Below are 23454 nucleotides of genomic sequence, written 5' to 3' on the forward strand. Positions count from 1 at the left end.
ACCTCTGCATTAACCTACTAAACGAACCTAGTAGTCTCCTAGATAGATCTGTGGCATTTGGTGGGTGGGGGAAAATACAGTAAAGCTCTTTTTTCCTCTTCCCCACCACAAGCAGGTACAAACAGGTGGTTTAAAATGCAGACTAGGTAACCCTTCTATTTTCTCTGAGCTGTGAGGAATGCCGAACACTATTGCCACCCACACTGTTGTTCTGGCTTGCAACAGACACTGTGTCTTCGCTCCAGAACTGCGGTTAGGCCACATCTGCCAGACCTGCTGGCTCCTTCAGCCTCCTCAAGCCAACATGGCACTGGCTTTGTAAGCACAATTAACCTCCACTTTAAAAGCACAAAAATTGTTTGCTCAGACCGACCATTTGTCTGTCCAGAGGGGATAAAAGGGATTTACTTTCTGAGTAACAGGATCAATCGGACAATGCACTGATATTTCTCCAATCGTATTCCATTGTTTTTTTCTTTAAAGTAGGGGAATGGAATTTGCAATTTAGATGGATTTGTAACTAATCATGTGATTAGTGGAAAAACCTTTGGTACTCTAATGTTTAAGTGATTCCAAATAATCATTCAAAATGTCTCTTTTTGGCTGAACTATTGAATACCAATATTCCTATGTACCTATACAATGTGCTGTGTACTTTAAAATAAGAAAAAGAATATTGTTGGTATGAACATTTCCATCCTTAAGGTTGACTCAACGTTCAGTTTTTATCCAGTTAATGTTGAAGCAAATCCACCACCACATATTATTAACTTATCCAAAACAGCATTGCAAATTAAAGTAATTTGTAGATTAGATTACTCACAGTGTGGAAACAGGCCCTTCGGCCCAACAAATCCACACCGACCCACCAAAGAGCAACCCATCCAGACTCATTCCCCTACATTTACCCCTGCCCCTAACACTACAGGCAATTTAGCATGGCCAATTCACCTAACCTGCACATTTTTGGACTGTGGGAGGAAACCAGAGCACCTGGAGGAAACCCACACAGACACAGGGAGAATGTGCAAACTCCACACAGTCAGTCGCCTGAGGCAGGAATTGAACCTAGGTCTCTGGCCATGTGAGGCAGTAGTGCTAACCACTGTGCCACTGTGTAGCCTTGGATTCTTTCTAGTTTCTGTGTAGCCTGTTACAGGTTGTACTTTCTTCAAAAACTTCTCTCGTTTTCACATCAAGAAGGCAGTTTCCATAAACAAATCCACACCTTTTCAAGCCCTTAAGCACATATTCTTGCATAAATGGGATTTTGAAGAAGGATTAACAAATCTATGTTTCATATCAATACTTGGCACTGGAATTATATTGGTTACCCACCATATTCTCACCCACTCGGAAGGGTAAAAAGCACCACTGTCAGACCACAGTCTATAAATGGAAACTAGGAGTAAATTTTATTTAAAATAAGGGTAATTACACTGAAGTAAAAGATGAAAAGCAATGTCTCAGAATGGATTGCAAAGTTGCAGTATCCCTTTCAGGGTCTTTTAGACATTCTTTTTTCCCTCAGGTTCTAAGCAACAATAGCAATGTTGCATGAATTGCTCATCCTAGTTATCCTGACAAGGATAAGGCATCTTCTTGGTCTCTTGTGTTGCTGATAGTTCTGCGAGGGTGTTGGACAGGAAATTTCAGGAATCTGACCTAGCATTAATGAGGAGTCATAACATATGTGCAATTATCAGAGAATTATATGATTTGGAAATTTAAAGTTCATATTATTTTTATTCCTCTTTCTTGATGGCAAAGGTCAAAAGGCTAGGGGATACTTCAAAATAACTCCTTTACCAGGTGGTTCGATGCCTCAACATGAGTTTAGATACGAGACACACTAGTTGAGGAGAAGGCAAAATCAAGAACTATCTTTAGACTTCAAAATCAACATTATGACACATTAATACTGTTTTGACACATTTTGCTGTACTTGATACTTAGATATACCTGGCTTTGACTTATATTTACAATAGCTAAGGACTAATCAGTCTTTGTGTGTTTGTTTGATGTGCACGTGAGTTTTACAGAAACTCTACCTACACCATGCTATTTGTACTCAATGATGTGCAGTTCTGTGAGATCAACATTTCTATTGCTCCAGGGTTCTGAACATCTTACTCAACAATTATCTGAGTGAGTTGCTGCAGTGGAGCCATTGAACTGTACATGCTGCAGCCACAAAATATGGACATTGAGGCCAATGATGCGAGTAAAGGTTGAATTTTGAGTATATTTTCGAGACTCAGAAATTACTTTATGCAGTAAACACCACAGAGTCTTTTCTTTTGAATCAGACTGTCAAACAAAAACATTCCCATTTATCATAAAATGCTTTTATAACTCCAAAAACAGAGAAAAAAATCAATCCCAATATTAAAAGGAGTTTTGTGCTGGTGAAAAGGCAATAATTTTATTCATCAGTTTTATCATTTAAGGAGTTAGGATGTCAGTGACAGTTTTGCAGCTATTCTGCTGGTTTTGACACTTGACTGTACAACTTCAACAACATGCCTGCATTCATCTTGACAGCTTAACTTGAAGCCATATATTTGAGGGTCCAAAATAAATTGTAAACTCACAGGCATTTGTTTCAAAATGAGAGAAGTTCTTTGTATAGTTAATTGTGAATCGGTGCAATTGACTCCAATGTAGACAACTAGGTGCATCAGATCGCCTTAAGAAAATCAAAATAACAGGTTATATTGGAGCTTTGCCTTTTTTTCTTCAAAGAAACAAGGAACTGTGAAAAATGCAATTAGCTGAAGTCAATTTAAAAGATTCATTTCAAACATTTGATTTAAGCGTTCATCAATCACATGAAAATATGCGAATCTACTCAGCAACAGTATGCTCTATTCAATAGGCAACAATGACCTACTAACAATCAATATTTGTGTATGATGTGCTGCTAGCAGTATAGACCTGTTCTGGCAATGCAAATATTGGATGTAACTCATAATAATGTGATAAAGTGTTCTGCTAAGTGATAGTTCTGAAAAACAAAGCTGAAATTTTGTAACCTTAGAGAAAAGTCATGATTGAAATATATCTATTGTCAACAAATCCACCAGGGGATCTGGTGCTGAATAAAACCATTTTGCATTTTATCCTTAACTATGAACTTACCTTGTAAAGCATTGCTGAAGCTACAGCTGGTCTCAGCACCCAAAGGCTAAGTGGAGAAACACTTATGAGCTTGACTATTGGGAAAGAGTGCATGATGCATTGAACACAACTGAGGTTGACAGATTATTTCAAATCACAGAAAAATCCACAAAATCTCATCGACATGTACATGAAGAATGATCATCTAAACGAAAGACAGAATTATATTATGTTGTACCTATCATGACCACAGCATGTTTTACGAAGCGCTGTACAGCTAATTAAGTATGCTTAAGTAAACTTACTCTTGTAATATGGGAAAGATGACAACCAATCTGCACACAGCAAAACCCTAAAAGAAAACTCAATGTCATAGATTCATAGTCAGACAGTGAGCAAACAGGCCCTTCAGCCCAACTTGTTTATGTTGACCAGGTTTCCTAGATTGAATTAGTTCCATTTGCCTGTGATGGCCTAAATCTCTCCAAATGATTGTTTTTTTTGTGTGTGATGTTATTTGTGGAATAAGGATTAGGTAATACTAAATTAGGTAGAATTTTCTTGCTTTTTGTTAAAGTTATACTTTGGGACATCTTATTTTTACCAGAAAGGATAGAGGAAGCTTTGATTAATGCTGCATTTCAAAGGCAATAGCTCTAACGGTTTAACAACTACCTCAGTTCTGTAGTGGTATCTGTCAGGAGCTTGTGTTTAGTCTTTGAGCAGGCAGGTTAAAAGGGTACCTTCAAAGCCTCAGCCCTATCCCAGTGCAATCAGTGGTTTGCCTATAAACAGTTGAACTTGCTGAGTGCTTAAAATTTTCTTGAACAGGACATATCAGTCTCATTATAATGGGCAGAGATCATTGAATAGGTCATTAAACTCCCCGAGCAAGCAAACACTCTTCAATTCATTTTGTTAATTCATTCTGTGGATGTTGACTTCACTGGCTGGACAAGCATTTATTGCCCATCCCCAATTGCCTTTGAGAAGGCAGGGATTAAGTAATTCTTGATGAAGAGCTCTTGTCCGAAACATTGATTGGACTCCTCGGATGCTGCCTGACCTGCTGTGCTTTTCCGGCACCAGACTCTCAGCTTTGAGAAGGCAGTGCCGAGCTGTGTTCATGAATCACTGCTAGGGTGTGGGTACACCAGCAAAGTTGTTAGGGAGTGGCTTCCAGGATTTTGACCCAGCAAGAATATGATAGATATCAAAATCAGGATGGTGAGTAGCTTAGGGGAATCTTGCAGATGGTTGCATTTCTATGTATGTGCTGCCCTTGTCCCTCTCAATATGATTGGACTTGGTTTGGAAAGGTCTTATTGAAGGAGCCTTGGTGAATTGCTGCAGTGCATCTTACAGATGGCACGTGCTGCTGCTACTGTGCACCAGCAGTGATGAGAATAAGATGCTTATGGGTGTTGTGCCAGTCAAATAGTCTGCCATGTCTTGGATGATGTCAAGCTTATAGAGTGTTGTTGGAGGTCCACTCATCCAGGCAAGTGAGGAGTATTCCCTTCACAATCCTGATGGAATCCTTGTAGATGATTCAGAAATCAAGAGGTGAGTTACTTCCTCATTTGATAATGGTGCAGAGACTTCTATAGGGACTGATGGGATTGTGATCAGGGAGGGAAACCTTGTTTAAATTTTCACATTTGCATTTTGTACCCAACTACAATTCCTTCTACCACTACCCTCATGGCAATCTAGTTCATCAATGTTACATATTGGAGTTTCCTTGCCTTTTATGGATTAGTTATTTTTTGTTTAAACATCCTGAGGCATTGCTATATTCCGATTTCTAAGAATTCACAATATGGTGGGATTATGAGATTTGTGGAGAAATGACAATTTAGATTAAAAACAGGAAAAGATTGTTTATTGGAGATAATTTGTAATATCAACCAATGCCTTTTTTCCGTCAGCTTTCTAACATTAGGCAGTTGGATAACAGTCCACTATAATCCTTATGTAATGATGATAAAGGGAAAACAGAGGAAAGAGCAGCTAAGTGAAGAGTTTGCAAATGATTCCAGAGATATAAGAAAGTGTTGAGATGAACTGTCTGATAGCCTAGAAATTCATAAATGTGACCAAAGCAGTCCATAAAAGCAATTAGCCGTGTGGTATCAACTCCTCCCAACCAAGGACAAATATCTCAGAGGCAGGAGCCCATCCCTTTTGACGAGAACAGTTTGTAGTAAAGTACATTTTTTAATAAAATGTATATTAGGTATTATGCTGCATTACTACAAGGTAATTGTCTCCATGTATTTCAGATGGAAATATGCTTTGAAGCAGTTAAACTCAACAATTACAAGAGGGTCACTGCTCATAGCAAACATAGTCTAAAAATAAAGGTATATTTTAAACTGTCTGAGCATCTACAATTTTAGTGAATACGAGGTCAGTAAGCAAACAAAACAGAAAATATGGAAGATAGGGCAATTTGAGTGGAAAAGAAGCATGTTGGTCTTTAGAGTTGAGATCAAAGCCAATGAAAATTTCCACAAGTAATTATCTTCCTCTTTACAACAGATCTTTCCTTTTTCTTTATTTCAAATATTGAGTAATCACAGATTATTGTCAGCACAATAAATTGAATGGCCTCCATCTATAATGCCATTCTGCAGATGTAACTTTCCATTCTCTGGAGTAGCATAGCTGAGAATTTAGGGAAAAAAGGTGGGAATAAAAATATTGGGATCTTGACAACGAGAATAACTCCCCTCAAGTTTAAATTGTGACTTCATACACTACTAAGTATCTCCTTATTTGCAACTCAGTATTAGCCCAACTCACCTCATTCGTACACTACTCCACATGTTTTCCATTCTCTTTTAAATAACTCCACAGAGGCCAGTATCCCGTCACCAAGTCACCCTATATTTAAACTTGGAGAGTCCTTGACATTGATTCAGCTCCCTCAGAGCCAGCTTTCAGAGTGAACAAGATGCCTTATGCTGCTGTTTTTACCCGTCAGGCAGGGCTCCCTGATCGGACCAGATTAACAGCCCCAATTAGGGAACTCATATTCTATGAGGTCCACTGGCTGACCTTGTTACAATCATTACATCTTCTCACTCTGAGTCCAAGGACATAGGCCAGTTCAGTTTTTGTAGCTCTGCCTGGGGCGTTTTAGCACCAGATCTATTTCCTCCAACTTTGCCTCTGTTACAGGTGACATGTAATGCACAGTAGCTTGTCTCTTACTCCTGGAGTGTCTCAGAAGAAATTCATTCTGTTCTTCAGGCAGCAAGGGCAGCGAAGCAGCGATATCTGTCATACCTAGCTCAAGAGTCTGAGGTATCAAAGTTTGACAGAGAAGGAGAACCCATGGGCTCCAGAACAGTTGGAAAGAGCCCGGCACGTTTTGTTCCCATACTGTTTGTGCGTTTGCAGCTTTCATATGGTCAACGTACTTCTTCAGGGCTGTCGCACCCATTCAATTTCATATGTCACTGGACCCGACCTCACATTGACCACGCTTCTTACCCCTGCAGGGCCATTCTCATAGTTCCTGCAGCTAACTCCATCCCCTGAAGTAAACTGCCTCTCTCAATGAGCAGAGTCTTGTGTCCAGCTTTGGCCTTCCTGATGCCATTCCACCCTCACCCCCCCAGGTCCAGGAAGATCAGATTTAACTTGGTCTTCTCCCTATTAGCAGCTCTGCTGGAACTATCCCAGTAGTTGCATGAGGGGTGGGCTGCGACAAGAACTGCGACAGTTTCGTATCTAGTGAAGCTGTAGGCTGTTTCTTCAAGCATGTCTTCAAAGTTTGGAGTGCTCTTTCTGCCAGACCATTGGATGACAGATGGTATGGAGCTGTCTTTATATGTTGAATACCATTCAACTTTAGGAAACACTTGAATTCTCTGCTTCCAAAGGATGGCCTGTTATCTGTGACCAAAACTTCCAGGAGTCCATGCATTTCAAAAGATGCATGCAGTTTTTCTATCGTCGTCCCCGTATTTACAGCAATAGAGTCATAGAGATGTACAGCATGGAAACAGACCCTTCAGTCCAACTTGTCCATGCTGACCAGATATCCCAACCCAATCTAGTCTCACCTGTCAGCATCTGGCCCATTTTCCTCCAAACCCTTCCTATTCATATACCCATCCAAATGCCTTTTAAATTTTGCAATTGTACTAGCCTCCACCACTTCCTCCGTCAGCTCATTCCATACACGTACCACCCTCTGGTCCTTAGATCTCTTTTATATCTTTCCCCTCTTACCCTAAACCTATGCCCTCTAGTTCAGGGCTCCCACACCCCAGGAAAAAGACTTTGTCTATTTATCCTATCCATGCCCCTCATAACTTTGTAAATCTCTATAAGGTCACCTCTCAGCCTCTGACACTCCTGGGAAAACAACCCCAGCCTGTTCAGCCTCTCTCTGTAGCTCAAATACTCCAATCCTGGCAGCATCCCTGTAAATCTTTTCTGAACCCTTTCAAATTTCACAACATCTTTCCAATTGGAAGGAGATCAGAATTGCACGCAATATTCCAACAGTGGCCTGAATGTCCTGTACAGCCACAACATGATTTCCCAACTCCTGTACTCAATACTCTGACCAACAAAAGAAAGCATACCAAATGCCGCCTTCATTATCCTATCTACCTGCGACTCTACTTTCAAGAAGCTATGAACCTGCACTCCAAGGTCTTTTTGTTCAGCAACATACCCCAGGACCTTACCATTAAGTGTATACGTCCTGCTAAGATTTGCTTTCCCAAAATGCAGCATCTCACATTTATCTGAATTAGACTCCATCTGCCACGTCTTGGCCCATTGGCCCATCTGATCAAGATCCTGTTATAATCTGAGGTAACCGTCTTTGCTGTCCACTACACCTCCAATTTTGGTATCATCTGCAAACTTACTAACTGTCCCTCTTATGCTAACATCCAAATCATTTATGTAAATGACGAAAAGTAGAGGACCCAGCACCGATCCTTGTGGCACTCCACTGGTCACAGGCCTCCAGTCTAACCCTCCACCACCACCCTCTGTCTTTTATCTTTGAGCCAGGTCTGTATCCAAATGGCTAGTTCTCCCTTTATTCCATGAGATCTAATCTTGCTAACAGTCTCCAATGGGGAACCCTGTCGAATTTGATGAATGAACTCTGCGCACATCCAGACACTTTGACTGAGGTCCACAATGACTAAGAGCTTTGAGTTCATGAAGGTACCGGCAAAGTCAACTTGTAACCAAGTCCAAGATTTATCCAGCCATTTCCACGAATGTGAGGGAGCTGCTGGCAGTAATTTGTGTCTTTATTGGCACTTTGGGCACTGCCCACCAATGTGACTATGTCTACATCCAATCCTGGCCGCCAGATATATCTTCTCACCAACATCTTCATTTTGGAAACCCCTGGATGACCCTGATGGAGGTTAGCCAGTATCTTAGGGGCGAGCTTTGCTCGGGGCAATCACCCTTGCTCCCCATAACAATATACCGTCCACCACCACGATCTGCTGTCTCTGGGTCCAAAAAGGTTTCAATTCTGGTTGTGATGGGCCTTTAGTTTCCCTCATCACCACCAGCTGTTTCACTTGTGCCTGGACTGAAACCTTCTGCATCCGAAGTCTTATATTCTGCTCAAAGTGTGTCCAGAAAATTTAAAATCATTTCAGACTCTTCCAGTGGCAGTACCACCAGTGATTTATCTGCCAGCGAAGGCCACCTCAATACATTCGCATTCTTTCTTGGCCTCACAGACAATGTTCCAACTTGTAATTATATCCAAATCGAAGAGCGTGGTGCTGGAAAAGCACAGCCGGTCAGGGAGCATCTGAGGAGCAGCAGAATCGATGTTTCGAGCATAAGCCCTTCATCAGGAATGTGCACATAATTATATGCACATGGTATTAGAGCCCAACGTTGAACTCGTTCTCAAGCCATGGGCGAGACCACCTTGTCCTCTTTAAGTAGACCTAGCATGGATTTGTGGTCCATTATTATGATAAGTCTACATCCTGTAAGGTTCACCATAGAACCTTACAGAGTATGCACTCTTCGGGATACCAGCCTATGAGTTGCCTTGCTTAATTTAGATCTAGTGGGACTCTTTTTTTTTTCCCTCTCAAATCTGCACAGTGGCAACAACAGATCCTGTAAAAAAATGTTTAACTGTTTGGCCAAGGCTTGGCTTTGTTACAGTGTTTTGTTGTGGACTGACCTGGAATCCCTCTGTTCAGGATATGTCCTAGGTGAGGCTATGCAATTGCCTTGACTCATGTAGCGATCCACAAGCTCAGTTATACTTGCAAGGATATCCAATTACATTTGAATAGCCTGCAAGTCATATGCCTAGATTAGAGTGGTGCTGGAAAAGCACAGCAGGTCAGGCAGCATCCGAGGAGTAGGAAAATCGACGTTTCGGACAAAAGCCCTTCATCAGGAAGTTATATGCTCCACTTGCCACATTTTCCAATCATAAAGCCAATTGTAATGCCTGTTTGAAGTCCAGTTGGCCTATAGCTAGTGGGTGCTTTTGCACGGTTGCCTTATTAATCCCACACTCTCTCAGCATTTTAGTTAGGGCTAAATCAAAGTCACATGCCTCTGCCAGTCATCTTAACCTTGTCAAAAAACCTGATACGGATTCCCCTGGTTCTCGAATTGCTAAGTAAAACCACACAGCACCAGGTTATAGTCCAACAGGTTTAATTAGAAGCATTAGCTTTCGGAGCGCTGCTCCTTCATCAACTGGTTCGAAGGAGCAGAGTTCCGAAAGCTAGTGCTTCCAATTAAACCTGTTGGACTATAACCTGGTGTTGTGTGATTTTTAACTTTGTACATTCTTGTCCAACCCCAGCATTTCCAAATCCTGAGTAAAACTCATAGCATCTGAGATTTAGAGGAGGCCTGGGGTTGTAATGTCCTTAACCAAGTCCATCAATTCTTGAAAGGTTTTAGTATCTGATGCATCAGGGAAAGTTAGTTTTTAATAACCAAAAAAGCTGTGGGTCAACAAGCTGTCAGGAGAATTACTCATTGGTTTTCATCTGCCCCAATGTCATTTGCCTGAAAAAAAACGCATTATTTCCACATACTGGGTCCAGTCTTCAAAAGTGGGATCAATTGAGTCAAGCTTCCCACATAAAGGCATGATGCCAGAAATGCTTACCCAAACTCCAAGATGATTGTTGCGAGTGAATTTATTCAGGAGCATATTTTTCTCTTATCCATCACAGAAATAACTCAATAGAGGCTGGTTCCCCATCACCAAATCATTCTTCATTTTCACGTGGAATATCCTTGACATTGATCTGACTCCCTCAGAACCAGGTTGCAGAGTGAACAGAACCTCTTACACTCCTGTTTTTCTCTGTCAGCCAGGACTCCCTGATTGGACCAGGTTAACAGCCCCAATCAGGGAACCCATATTCTATGAGGTCAACCTGGCTGACCTCATTGCAATCACTATTGTCCTCTCCTTGCCTGAGTAATTAGATAGCACTAAATCCCAAAATGGAATGGAAGTGAATACTTGGAGGCAGCAACCCACCACTTGATTATCAGGACCTTCATCCAACTCCTGTCTTTACCACAACATCTCCACATGCTCCATGGATACTGTTGCCTTTCACAATTCATCAACAAACCATCAGCCTTACCACACCATCATACCTGCTGTCACACCACTTCAGCCCACACATAGACACACATGACTTGCATGCTTCTGCCAGGTTGCCTTGCATTTAGGAACACATACAGCTCTCATTCATCCACACAGGAAGCATCTCATGGTTCTTAGTTTCATTTCTTAGCGTGTTCATTTTGTGTCTACTTGGTGACCGCTAGCCTTTATGATTTACGTTGCTTTTTAGCTTACAGCCTCTTCAGTATGAAGCTACAGGCTGTTAACATGTGCCTCATGTTGCACAGAGGAAGAGGAAGGGAGGAATGTTGAACAATCAGAGGGTGGACACCTCTGTGTTACACCTACAGCAAGTAGCAGCAGGTTAGATGGCGTGCTTCAACCAAATGGCCATTTCTGAAAGTCAAAGGGGAGCAGTACAGGTAGTCAGGGGATACTGCCACAGTCGGTCAAGGGATTCATCCATTTACAATCAATCAGGTACTTGGCCTCACCAACATCTGTGAATATGTGCCTTTACAGTTTGGGGATTGGGCCATAGTCTGTTCTGTTGTCATTGAAGAGATGCCTAAGACCAAATGGAACTATGGAAGAGGTTGGAGGTTAATTGGGTGAAAACTGGGTATATATTTTGGGAGAACAAGTAATCAGTGTGTTGGAGTTCTGTGGTGTGAGTCGGAAGAGCAGCAACAGGCAGTGTGATATGATAATTCACCAAACAGGACTGGGATGGAGCTTACACTCTGACTGAAAACATCAAATCTATGAGAAGTTAGAACAAGGCTGGAAGCTAAAGGAGAGATCATTGCTGTGAAAGACTGTTCTGAGATTAAAAGTTCTCAGGCTGAAAAAGAAATAAACCCTCAGGAGCCAAAGATATCTTGGACTGGTTCCAGGAAAATTGAATGTCTATATAAAAGACAGTGTAAAGTGTGTTTGTGCTTTTTTATTATTGCATTAAAATATGGAGGGTCGTGTATGATTTCTAATTTTAAGTATAAGTTGCCGACATAGATCGTATTTAAACAAGTGTGCTTTTAGTCTTTGGTTACAGGAAAAGTCTTAAAATATGAAATCTTGAGATATCACCCATTCAACCAATAACTGGAAGCTTGAATTTATTTTTAGAAGTTGGTTTTACAGACAGACAAGCATGTAATCAAAGCAGCAGCGACAATTTAGCTATGGGTCTGAATGAAACTTAATTATTGTTCGTTTTTATAATAAATAAGATTGATATCAGACATCTTTATTGCTGTAAATGGCCATCTAATGTGTGTGATTAATAGCCTTTTGCCAAATACCTCCTTCTTGTTTGAAAGTGAAAGTAAAATGCTGCAGGATATAATGGGATGTTCCAATTGTAGAAAAGTGCCATTTGAATCAATAATGTGCTGTGATATTTTCCCATTATTTGTGGCACTGAATTTTTTAAAAATTCCATGGCTGTGACCCAGCCACCAAAAGTACAACACAGAAAACTTTCAAGGTTGCTTTAGTGTACAAAAGATACGTTAATATATATTGGTCAATTTGAAAGTCTGTCAGCCATTAACTTCCTGTTGGTCTTATTAGTGACAAAATAGAAGTACAAAATGGATATCAGTTGGTGATTCTCATGATGTTTTGTTTTTTTCCTTTGGTTCCAGTTTCAGCATTAAGGACCGGAAAGCTGTGCATTGGCCAAGAACATAATGGTAACTAAGCCAGAATTCAACTTTAAAATCACTGATACTGAAGGATAATACTGGATTCTGTTTTCTTTTTAGATTTTTTAGCAGAGCTTGAAGGTAATTGAGAGGCTGGTATGTAGAATATAGTTGTGTTTTACAGAGCACCACTGTGTAAAAGTTAGGAAACAAACCTTTTATAGAAAATAGCTGGGATTTAAAGCCTGTAAAGGGTTGTTGTAACTGTGTTTTTGTCTAGCCAGGTTTTCACTGTTGGCTTAGGTGCCCATGCTTCCTATGTCCATTGGCACTGTTCTACGTTTCACCCATTAAAATGCCTGCCTGGTGGCCCCAAATTAAAACATGTAAAACTTGCCCTTGCTGGCAGAGGCAAATGATTGTGGCAGTGGTGCGAACTATTTTCCATTAGTGATAAGCCCCCCAGCCTGTTCCCTGCAAAGTTCAGATTTATATTTTGACAGAAAATATTTAGACAGCTTATGGTCAGAAAGAAAGCCATATCACTTGTCTGAACTCAGGCATTTTATTATTCTCTTCAACTTTTTCAATCATCTGTATTCTAGCACCCACTTTCATTCTATTTCAGTAAAGCCTGATGCTGTGCTGGTCTCATAGTCAGGTCCCACATCGAATCATTAGGGAGTATTCAGGAAGCTGATTTCAGCCAGGAGTGCTACATTGGGTTGTTTCCGGAATGGGTTCTGGCAGGGGCCCTGCTCAGAATGTTATTCATGCTGCTCATGCTAATGGAGCATATCATTCAGGTGAGAGCAAGAACAGATTCAAACCCACCCCTGCAGTTAAGTCATTAGTCAGTGTTGATCAGAGTGGCATGGAACAATGACTAATTGAGTGAAATCCAGAGGCCTCTGCAATTCATGAGTCATTACCTTAACAAGAATACAGAACAACCTCGGTTATCCGAACATCAGTTATCTGAATTTCAGATTATCTGAACAAGATCTCAAGGTTCTGAAGTTTGAGATCAGAAACCAGACTTTGTCATTACCTGCAGAAGCTCTCTTTCCAAGGCAGACAGCCCACCAGTGAACTCAGCAACTTTTCTCCTGCTCTGCCTGTGTCTTTCTTTCTTTCTTTCTCTTCTGTCTCATTCCATCTCTCTCACATTGTCTCTGCTTCCTTTCTCTCTGTCCCCTTCTTTCTCTCTGTCTACACAGCAGAAAGTTTCTCACAGCTGTTTTTTTCAGAAGGTATATTTACAGACTTATATGCAGCTTTTTTTTCCCTTATACTTTAATTACTGTACAATTCTAAGTTTGGGTTTGACTATTTTCAACAATTGGTTTTAGACTTGAGTACCTCGTTCAATGACCTGAAAGAGTGAAACAGGGCGGCTCTGAGCAGAGACACTGATAGAAATCCAGGCTGACATTTGAGAACCCATGTAAATTTATAGCAAAGTATTTTTCAACTTGACTTGATCAAGTTGACTGGTGTAACACGAGTCGGTGCCTCTGGTTGAGGGGTTCCATTTACACTTGAGAATGCTTCCTTTGTTTACAATCAGAGGAGTTATCCAAACAATCAGTTATACAACAAAATACTCCCCGTCCGTCTCATTCAGGTAATCGAGGTTGTTCAGGACAGGGAAGCACAAACAGTGGATACAACAGAATCACCTACATACAGAGGACCCTCGATATTCCGGCATTTGATTCACCAAATTTCAGATTAATCGAACAAGATTGCAAGGTCCAGCTGCTTGGCTAGCTATGTTATCTGGCATTCGATTATCCGACATTCCATTAACCAAATGAAATACTCCCTGCCCATATCCTTTGGATATTCGAAGTTCCTCTATTTAAGTATATTGTCAATGAGAACACGTATTCTTCTTTGTTGTGTACTATACGCAGGCACAAAACCATCCTTTGTCATTGAGTAAACATGATACAAAACAATTCCAAGCCAAAGAAATTCATGAAAACTAAATAAAAGATTTGAAATGGATGAACTTGCCTCTTCTGACCTCAGATAATGAACAGAAACAAAGCAGATCTGATTTTGAGATGTAAAACAACCTTAAAGCTGCAACAATCAAAGATCATGGCCTTTCTCTGACAACATAGAAGGAGGTGTCACATCACAGGAAAGCACTAACAGAGCACTTTCTCTGAGGAGAGTGGAAAGTGGGCTGTGAAGGACGAGGAGAGGGGTTGGATATAAACAGAATCAGTGGAAAGATTTTTTAAAACGTGCTAAGGACTCAAAGCCCATGTTGAAGTCACCTTCTACATGTAATCTCGCAATATCTAGAAAGAAATAGCAAAATCTGGAATGAAGTAGCTACCATGGATTGTTGTTGATTCAATTCAAAAGGGACATTTAAAGACATAAGGGACAGAATCTTGTGTTCCGAGAGGTAACGAGCAGCAGGTATTTAAGTAGGTTGACTGACCATGCACCAAATCCCTATCACCTTCCCATTTCGACCTGGAAAGGCCCAAGTTGAACTTCCACCCTGCCATCAAATGAAGCCTTAAGTTGACAATTAATAATAATTTAAGGGCTTCAGCTCAGCTCGACGAGGATTATTCAAAGTCTAGGTGGAGCACAGGACATGCAGTGTCCCTAGTAGCAAACAAAAATGGGTTATTAGTCAGCTGGCAGCATGGGTGCTCTCAATTATTGGCATTCATTGCCTGATCAAACATCTAAACATCAGGCAGAATACCTGAGGGAGCCACTTCCTGTCCTTGTTTCTGACACCCCTATTCCTATTTTCTGTGACTCCCATCTCTGCAAAACTCGGAACCACCCCTGAAAAATCTATTATTGCTAGAAGGCATGAAGCAAAATTCCAAAGAAAACTATTCTCTGTGACATTCTCATTTAAATAATGTTCTTTTAAAAGTGGACTCATAAAATTATAGCATGATCATATTGCCAGAAGCTTCTGAACCCTTTGCATTGTAAGGACGTTCCAAATAAACCTGGCACAAAGGATTTAAGCATGAGCTTGGCAAACATCAAGACCCATTATGATTAAAGTTACTGCTAATACCTCATCACCTTACAATGGAACCATTAATGAGGTAGATAAAATTCCATTGTTAGATTAACAACCTTCTAATCAGCCCAATGAGATGGGCCCTCAGTATCTCACATGACTCTTTGACACAAGACTAAAATCTAAGCTTGGTGAAGTAAATATGACTTGGAGGTGCCAGTGTTGGACTGGGGTGGACAAAATTAAAAATCACACAACGCCAGGTTATAGTCAAACAGGTTTATTTGGAAGCACTAGCTTTCGGAGCGCTGCTCCCTCATCAGGTGGCTATGAAGTAGAAGAGCACGATCACAGAATTTATAGCCAAAGGAATCCAGTGTCACAGAGATGTGATACATTAAACAATTTTAGATTAAATCTTTGATCTTTTAAAATTGGATATGCTGGTTTCTGTTCTTTGATATCTAAATCCCAGAACTTCTTTTAAATTACATTCTCAAGATAGCTCAGTTTTTCTAACAGTATGTGTGAAGTCTGTCTGTGTCCCAATGTTTAGTCAGACTGACAGGCCTTCTGCATAGTTTTACAGAGTTTTACATGGATTCATGCAGTTTTTGAGTAAAATAAAATGCAATTCTGCAAAAATAATTCACCCGATAAACTTATATGTGTATTCATGTAGGAGCGACAGAGTGTGTGTGCATATGAGTGTATGTGTGGGTGTGACTGAGTCTGTGTGTATATTTGTGTGTAAGCATGGTTAAGTGTGTGTGTGTGTGTGTGAGTGTGATGGTGAATGTGTGAGAGGGTGTGAGTGCAGGGTGTGTCTGTGTGTGCATATGAGAGAGATAGCTTGCGTATGGGGAGAGGGTTGCATTAATGTGTGAGTATCTATGGATGTGTGTGTGTGTGAGAGAGAGAGAGAGAGAGAAAGAGTGTATCGTGCAGTGGCGTCACCTGTAGTGTGACATGAACTCAAGCCCCTGGTTGAGGCCATTCTCATGGGTACTAAAATTTGCTATCAGTTTCTGCTCAGCCACTCTGCATTGTTCCTTGTCCTGAAGTCTGCCTTGGAGGATGGTCACCTGAAGGTCCAAGGCTGAACGTTCTGGACTGCTGAAATGTTCCCTGACTGGGAGGGAACAGTCTTGCCTGGTGATTGTTGTGCAGTGTCCATTCATCCATTGTCGGTAGAGTCTGATCAGTCTCGTGAATGTACCATGCCTGAGGGTATCCTTGCCTGCAGCATTTGAGATAGACAACATTGGCTGAAACACATGAGAATTCATCGCGTACAAGATGGGGGGGTGCCCACATGTAATGGTGTTATCCGTGTCAATTCTTTTGACACATCTTGCAGCAGCTGCCACGACAAGGTTGTGCGGTGCTATTGTCCTGAAGACCAGGCAGTTTGCTGCGCACAATGATCTGTTTAAGGTTTGGTGGTTTGCTTAAAGGCAAGAAGTGGAGACATGGGAAAGATCTTGGTTAGGTGCTCATCCTTATCGATAATGTGTTGCAGGCTGAGAAGAACATGGCATAGTCATTCAGCTCCCAGGATGTACCGGACAATGAAGAGTACCCTATCTGTTGCATACCATGTCTGTCTCCTGAGGAGGTCATTACGATTTCTCGCTGTGGCATGTTGGAACCAGTGACCGATGAGTTGAGCATTATATCCTGTTCTTATGAAGGCGTCCTTCAGCACCTTCAGGTGTCCAGTACATTCCTCCTCATCCAAATAGATCCTGTGTATGCGGAGGGCTTGTCTGTAGGGGATGACTGTTTTAATATGTTTCAGGTGGAAACTAGAGACGTGTAACATCGTGAGATTATCCGTGGGTTTGCAGTACAGTGAGATGCTGAGGTGCCTATCCTTGATGGAGGTGCACGTGCGTCTGGATGAAACAGATACTAAAGAGTAGTCCATGGTAAGTCTGATGGTGGGATGAAACTTGTTGATATCACTGTATAGTTGTTTCAGTGACTCTTCGCCATGGGTCCAGAGGAAGAAAATGTCATCAATATATCTGGTGTATAGTTTTGGTTGGAGATCCTATGCAGAAAAGAAGTCTTGTTCAAACTTGTGCATGAAAATGTTGGCATATTGGGTTGCACATTTGGTCCCCATGCCATTCTGTGTGTCTGGATGAAGAACTGGTTTCCAAAAAACATTGGGACACAGACAGACTTCACACCTATTGTTAGAAAAGCTGAACTATCTTGAGAATGTAATTTGAAAGAAGTTTTGGGCTTTACATATCAAAGAATAGAAACCAATGTATCCGATTTTAAAAGATGAAAGATTTAATCTAAAATTATTTAATGTATCGCATCTCTGTGACACTGGACTCCTTTGGCTAGGAATTCTGTAATCATGCTCTAGTACTCCACAACCACCTGATGAAGGAGCGGCGCTCTGAAAGCTAAAGCTTCCAAATAAACCTGTTGAACTATAACCTGGTGTTGTGTGATTTTTAACTGAATTAAATATATAATTTTTGTAGTCTAAGTCTGTTTGCACCTCCAGAGGGAAAGTAAGATTCTGTGGCTGATTGACCCTCTCTCGCTGTCAAGCTGAAAAGAAAAGCTGTCACTTTTGCTCATATTAAGGAAAAACTTATTGAGCCCAACCCATCAAGGAACTGATTATTGGAGTCCAACCTCCAGGAAGTTGTAATTCAAGTGAGCTGATCTGTAATATCTTTGGATTTAACTAAACAGGAAATTTACAAACTGTCTTCTCTCCTGTCCTTTTTTCCTTAATTCCCTGAATGTTCTTACGTGAACAGATTTGCAAAGAAATGCCCTACTTTGTTGACCATTTTGTTCATAAATGCTCTCTTTGCTTTCATCCGAAAGGATTTGTCTGTGTGCTTACTTAAAAATTGGAATCTGAACGCCAGGATATAGGGAACACTCTTTGGGCTGTTTCAGTAAAGGATAGGAGTGAAAAAGGAGAGGAGTAAATCAAACAACACTTGCCTCATGCTTAACATCAAACATTTTCTTCTATGCAACTTTTAAACTGGATGCAGCTCAAAACTATTTATGCTGGAATCGTGACTTAATTATGAGTCGCAGCCCTTTCCAATCTTTAGTTTTTCTTGATTTTTGCTCTGGTCAATTCTTTCTTGATATTTGCTCTTTTTGCACTTAAATTTTGAGGCTTTCCAATTAGCTCTAGCTATGTAGCATGCAGCCTTAGCTCAGTGGCAGAGATTCTTGTTGTGACTTGTGACTTCACCTTTCACTCTGCCTTGTCTTCCCTTTCTGGTCTTTGCACTGCATTCATAAAGTTATCCCCTTTTTCCCTTAGGAATATTTAACTTTACTCCTGGAGCATTGCCCCAGAAGGAAATACAAAAACTGAAGCTGAGTGAGTTAATACACAATTCTATTTCATTGGTCTGATTGTGAGTGATGTCATTAATCTCCAGATTGGAATGCAGATACTTTGAAGATGATTGAAAGGTTTTTTTGCTAATTATTTCCAATTAAAGAACAAATAAAATGTCAGGAAAGGCAAGAGTTAAGAAAAAAGGTATGCTTTGAAGGGAATCCATGGGCCATTTCACTAACGACCTCTAAGTATTAGTAAGGAATTGTGAATATGGAGCTTTGAGGTCAGAATTCATAAGAGCCAGGATTGTTGAAATTTGATGAAATTTTGTCAGATTTCTTACAGTCCAAAGAAGATATAGCTTTGGAGAAAGCTATTTAAATTTTTGAAAATGTGTATACTGTATTGTTCACAATCAAATCTTCCTTGTTGAGCCCACACATATGTTACACTGTCACCTTCGTCAGATTGATAATCTCCCAGAGAACAAGTAATCCAGAAACATACAGTCTTCAAATATTGGTCAAGAACAAATCATTGTTGACCAACTGGTCAAAGGGCAACTAGTAGGAGGCTTCCTTGGTTTTCCTGGATTCATAGCTGAAATATTCAATGCTCTTTTTTCTCAAGTAGAACAGTCAATTTTAGTGACAGACATAGCTCTAAGTGAGCAATCATCTTTCAGTAACATGACTGAATGTTTTGATGGTGAGGTTTTTGAGACAATAATCAAAAATGACTAAAAATATCCAAACTGATCAATAACTCGATACAGATATGGTTCATGCAAACCAGGCCAATGCCCACAGATTCAATATATGGCCAATAAGAGGAAATTGTGTAGTCTGAGCATCACGTAAAAAAGATGATCTTTTCCAATTGCACCTGGTCCAGAAATCCAGTTCCACCAGAGAAGCTCTCTTCCGTGATGGACAATCACAAAATTAAAGGTTCTCTGAGTGAATTTATGGGCATCTACGTGTTAGAGGAGAAGAGTTCCTAAACAAAGGAAATTCAGGAGATTAAGAGTGATCAAGATCAGGAAATGAACTATCATTAATGTATACCAGAAACATTGTCCTCTGACGGATATCTACAAGAGAAAACATCCCTTAGCAGAAAACTGATCTATGGATCGGAGCTAAGCTCAATAGTCCTTGAGCTGAAGACTTAATGCTCTTCCAAATACAAAGAACATGATTTGTCCAAACTGCCTGTACTTTTGAAGAGAGAGACTTGAGGTTGGGGGTGGAGCGGTGGGGAAATGAGATAATTGTCATATAGTTATATAAATGAATGTAAAATGGATTAATATGAGCGGAGAAAGGTTTTTGTGGAGATGTTACATTCTGTTCTGATGGTGTAAAATGCTCATGTTACACTGTGTGGAGAGAGTGTCGAACTGATTATCCTTCTTATGAGAGCCAATATATTATGTAAAGATTCTGACACTCTGAGAAAATATATTTGACTAGCAGCATTGTTGTATTTATTCCTGTGTTGCAACAGACCAAATTGTTAATTAAGAAAAATGCCTAATCTGAAAAGATTCTTATGAAGTTGAAGGCGTGTAATGTACCTTTAAGAGAGAGTGAATGCTGTTTTGCACTGGGTGTTTACAAGCACCTGTCATATGACTAGCTAGCAGTGTACTGGAAAATTGAAAATATGTGACATTTGGCTGTGAAATAGATACCTGAGTTGTTTTGACAACAATTTGAATCTAACCAATCAGCTTAAATTATGCCCCAGGATACTAAAACCCAATGGCGTCTAAATTTATTGTTTTTGCCAACCTTGAACCAATGAGACGATCTGATATTTGGGATACAAAGAAGCAGGCATTTTGAAAGTTAGACAGAAAGAGTAATCTGCCATCTAGAAAGAGACTGCCAATCAAAACACTCTCTATCAAAGGTACCTTTCTCATATGAAACATCTTTGCAGCAAAAAACCAAAGATGACCCAGGGAAACCTTTAGCCAGAAGAAAATGACACTGCGATGACAGTCACTGTGTGGTTGTGAAATTAAGTTGATGTAACTTTAGTACAGGTTTTTATTGGAACAGTACATTGTATAGAGTGGGAGACAGATAACAAGCATTTTAGAGAAAGGAGGCTTAGCATTGTAAATAGTTGTTGTTTAATATTCACTATGTAACTTTAGTACAGGTTTTTATTGGAACAGTACATTGTTATAGAGTGGGAGGCAGATAACAAGCATTTAAGAGAAAGGAGGCTTAGCATTGTAAATAGTTGTTGTTTAATATTCACTTTTAGAATTAAAGAATACATTGATTTTTTTTTCACATAGTGGACTTTGGGAGTTCTCTGTCACTCATACTTTAACAGATTATGGGGCGAGGTGAGCTTTTTTGGGTGTTTGGTTTAAGTCGAGAAGGGTTCACCACTGTGTCATAACACTCTACCATGGTGTATTCTCTACCACTGATAGGCCTTAGACAAAGGAGGATTGGTAACCATGAATTATCTCAAAGAACCCTTAATGTAAATACATGAAGTGTTAGTAGTGGAATCAGGATAACACCACAGGAATGGCAGCCTCTAAGAATCAAGTCACATTTAGTTTTAATCATGCCAAACTGTTAACACTTGAAGAGTAACTCATGGTGGTCAACTCATGAATCCAAACTGTAATCATTTAAATAGAATTGTGTAATCCAACAAAAACAATCATGATTCGTTAATTTTTGTTTTTTTCTAAACAAAGGGGTGTTATTAAGAAAGCAGTTGTGCATGCCATTGATGCCCTGAAAGTCAAATAGAGTTAAAGATCTGCAAGAATCTTTTTTTCTTTGGTCTAGACAAAAGAAAGAATCCGAACATGCAAATCTCCATATATGGGCGCATGAGATTTGTTTCAGCACCACAAAAAAGACAGATTTTATTTGTTTCAAAATGACAAGAACAGCAACACAACATCCAACATTTTTATAAGTAACATTCTGAATTTAAAAGGTTTGTGTTGAAACAATTCCTTGATTTTAAAGCACAGAGTAATAAGAAACTTGATATACAAGAAAAACGCCAATTCTCTCACATGAAATCATACTGAGAAAGAATATCTCATCCAAATGTTTTGGTGGTCAATACCTTCTTCAGGGTAAAATGTTGACCTGAATCTTTTGGACAGTAGAAAATTAAAATAGTTGGCATGGGTCATCTTCCAGGATGTAGAGAAATACGTCCTGGAACTTCTAAGTCAGCAACAATTTGCTGTTTTGCCAAAAATGCCATAAAACCAAAGTGTAATATCTGAGCAGTGGCTTTAACACACTGTTAAACACTTGTCAACTGAACTGATTATATATTTATTTTTCCCTGCTGTCCAATGTCTGCCAACAGAACCCAATAAACCACAGAAAAGGAGAGAAGAAAAATATAGTAATAGCTGCCTGTAGCATGTGTTGCTGCTTTGTAACACATTATCCAGGCCAGGCATTGTGTTTTTATATATATAACTTTATGCAACCTTCCATTTCTGCTCCTTCGATTTGTTTCTTCTGTCACTGCAGCCAAACCTTGCCATTTGATCCATGCAGCAAAGCATCATAAAGTAGAAAGGTAAGGCAGAGCTCTTTTTACACTGCAGCCCACACAGATAACATTAATTTTCTAACATGCGTCATACAGGACCGAGTTGATTTTACAATACATCCCAGGTGAGACAAAACTCATTTTCCATTAAGACTCATATGAAACAGATGAATTTATTCTATAAATTGTGCAGGGCAGAGCTCATATTTCTATGAATTTTATAGTAACATTCCAGTTTTACGGTGCATCTCACCTGGGACAGAGCTAATATGAAAGTATATCTCACATGAAATGGCTTGGTGATATAAAATTGATTTCTCATAGCAGACTGCAGGGGATATTATGGAGTTAATTTTTCTATATTATGGTGTGGAGGTGCCGGTGTTGGACTTGGGTGGACAAAGTTAAAAATCATCGAGGAGAAAGTGAGGACTGCAGATGCTGGAGATCAGAGCTGAAAATGTGTTGCTGGAAAAGCGCAGCAGGTCAGGCAGCATCCAAGCACCGACCTTTACACCGCTGAGGCTAAACGCCAGCTCGCGGACACCTCCTCCTACTGCCCCCTTGACCATGACCCCACCTCCCACCACCAAACCATCATCTCTCAGACCATCCATAACCTCATCACCTCAGGGGATCTCCCATCCACTGCCTCCAACCTCATAGTCCCACAACCCCGCACTGCCCGCTTCTACCTCCTGCCCAAAATCCACAAACCTGACTGCCCCGGCCGACCCATTGTCTCAGCCTGCTCCTGCCCCACTGAACTCATCGCTGCATACCTCAACACAGTCCTGACCCCCTTAGTCCAAGAACTCCCCACCTACGTTCGGGACACCAGCCACGCCCTCCACCGCCTCCATGATTTTCGCTTCCCCGGTCCCCAACGCCTTATCTTCACCATGGACATCCAGTCACTGTACACCTCCATCCCCCATCACGAAGGACTCAAAGCCCTCCGCTTCTTCCTTTCCCGCCGTACCAACCAGTACCCTTCAACTGACACCCTCCTTCGACTGACTGAACTGGTCCTCACCCTGGACAACTTCTCTTTCCAATCCTCCCACTTCCTCCAAACGAAAGGAGTAGCCATGAGCACCCGCATGGGCCCCAGCTATGCCTGCCGCTTCGTAGGATATGTGGAACA

This window comes from Chiloscyllium plagiosum, chromosome 33 (genome assembly GCF_004010195.1).
Source record: "Chiloscyllium plagiosum isolate BGI_BamShark_2017 chromosome 33, ASM401019v2, whole genome shotgun sequence".
In the NCBI taxonomy this organism is placed as follows: domain Eukaryota; kingdom Metazoa; phylum Chordata; class Chondrichthyes; order Orectolobiformes; family Hemiscylliidae; genus Chiloscyllium; species Chiloscyllium plagiosum.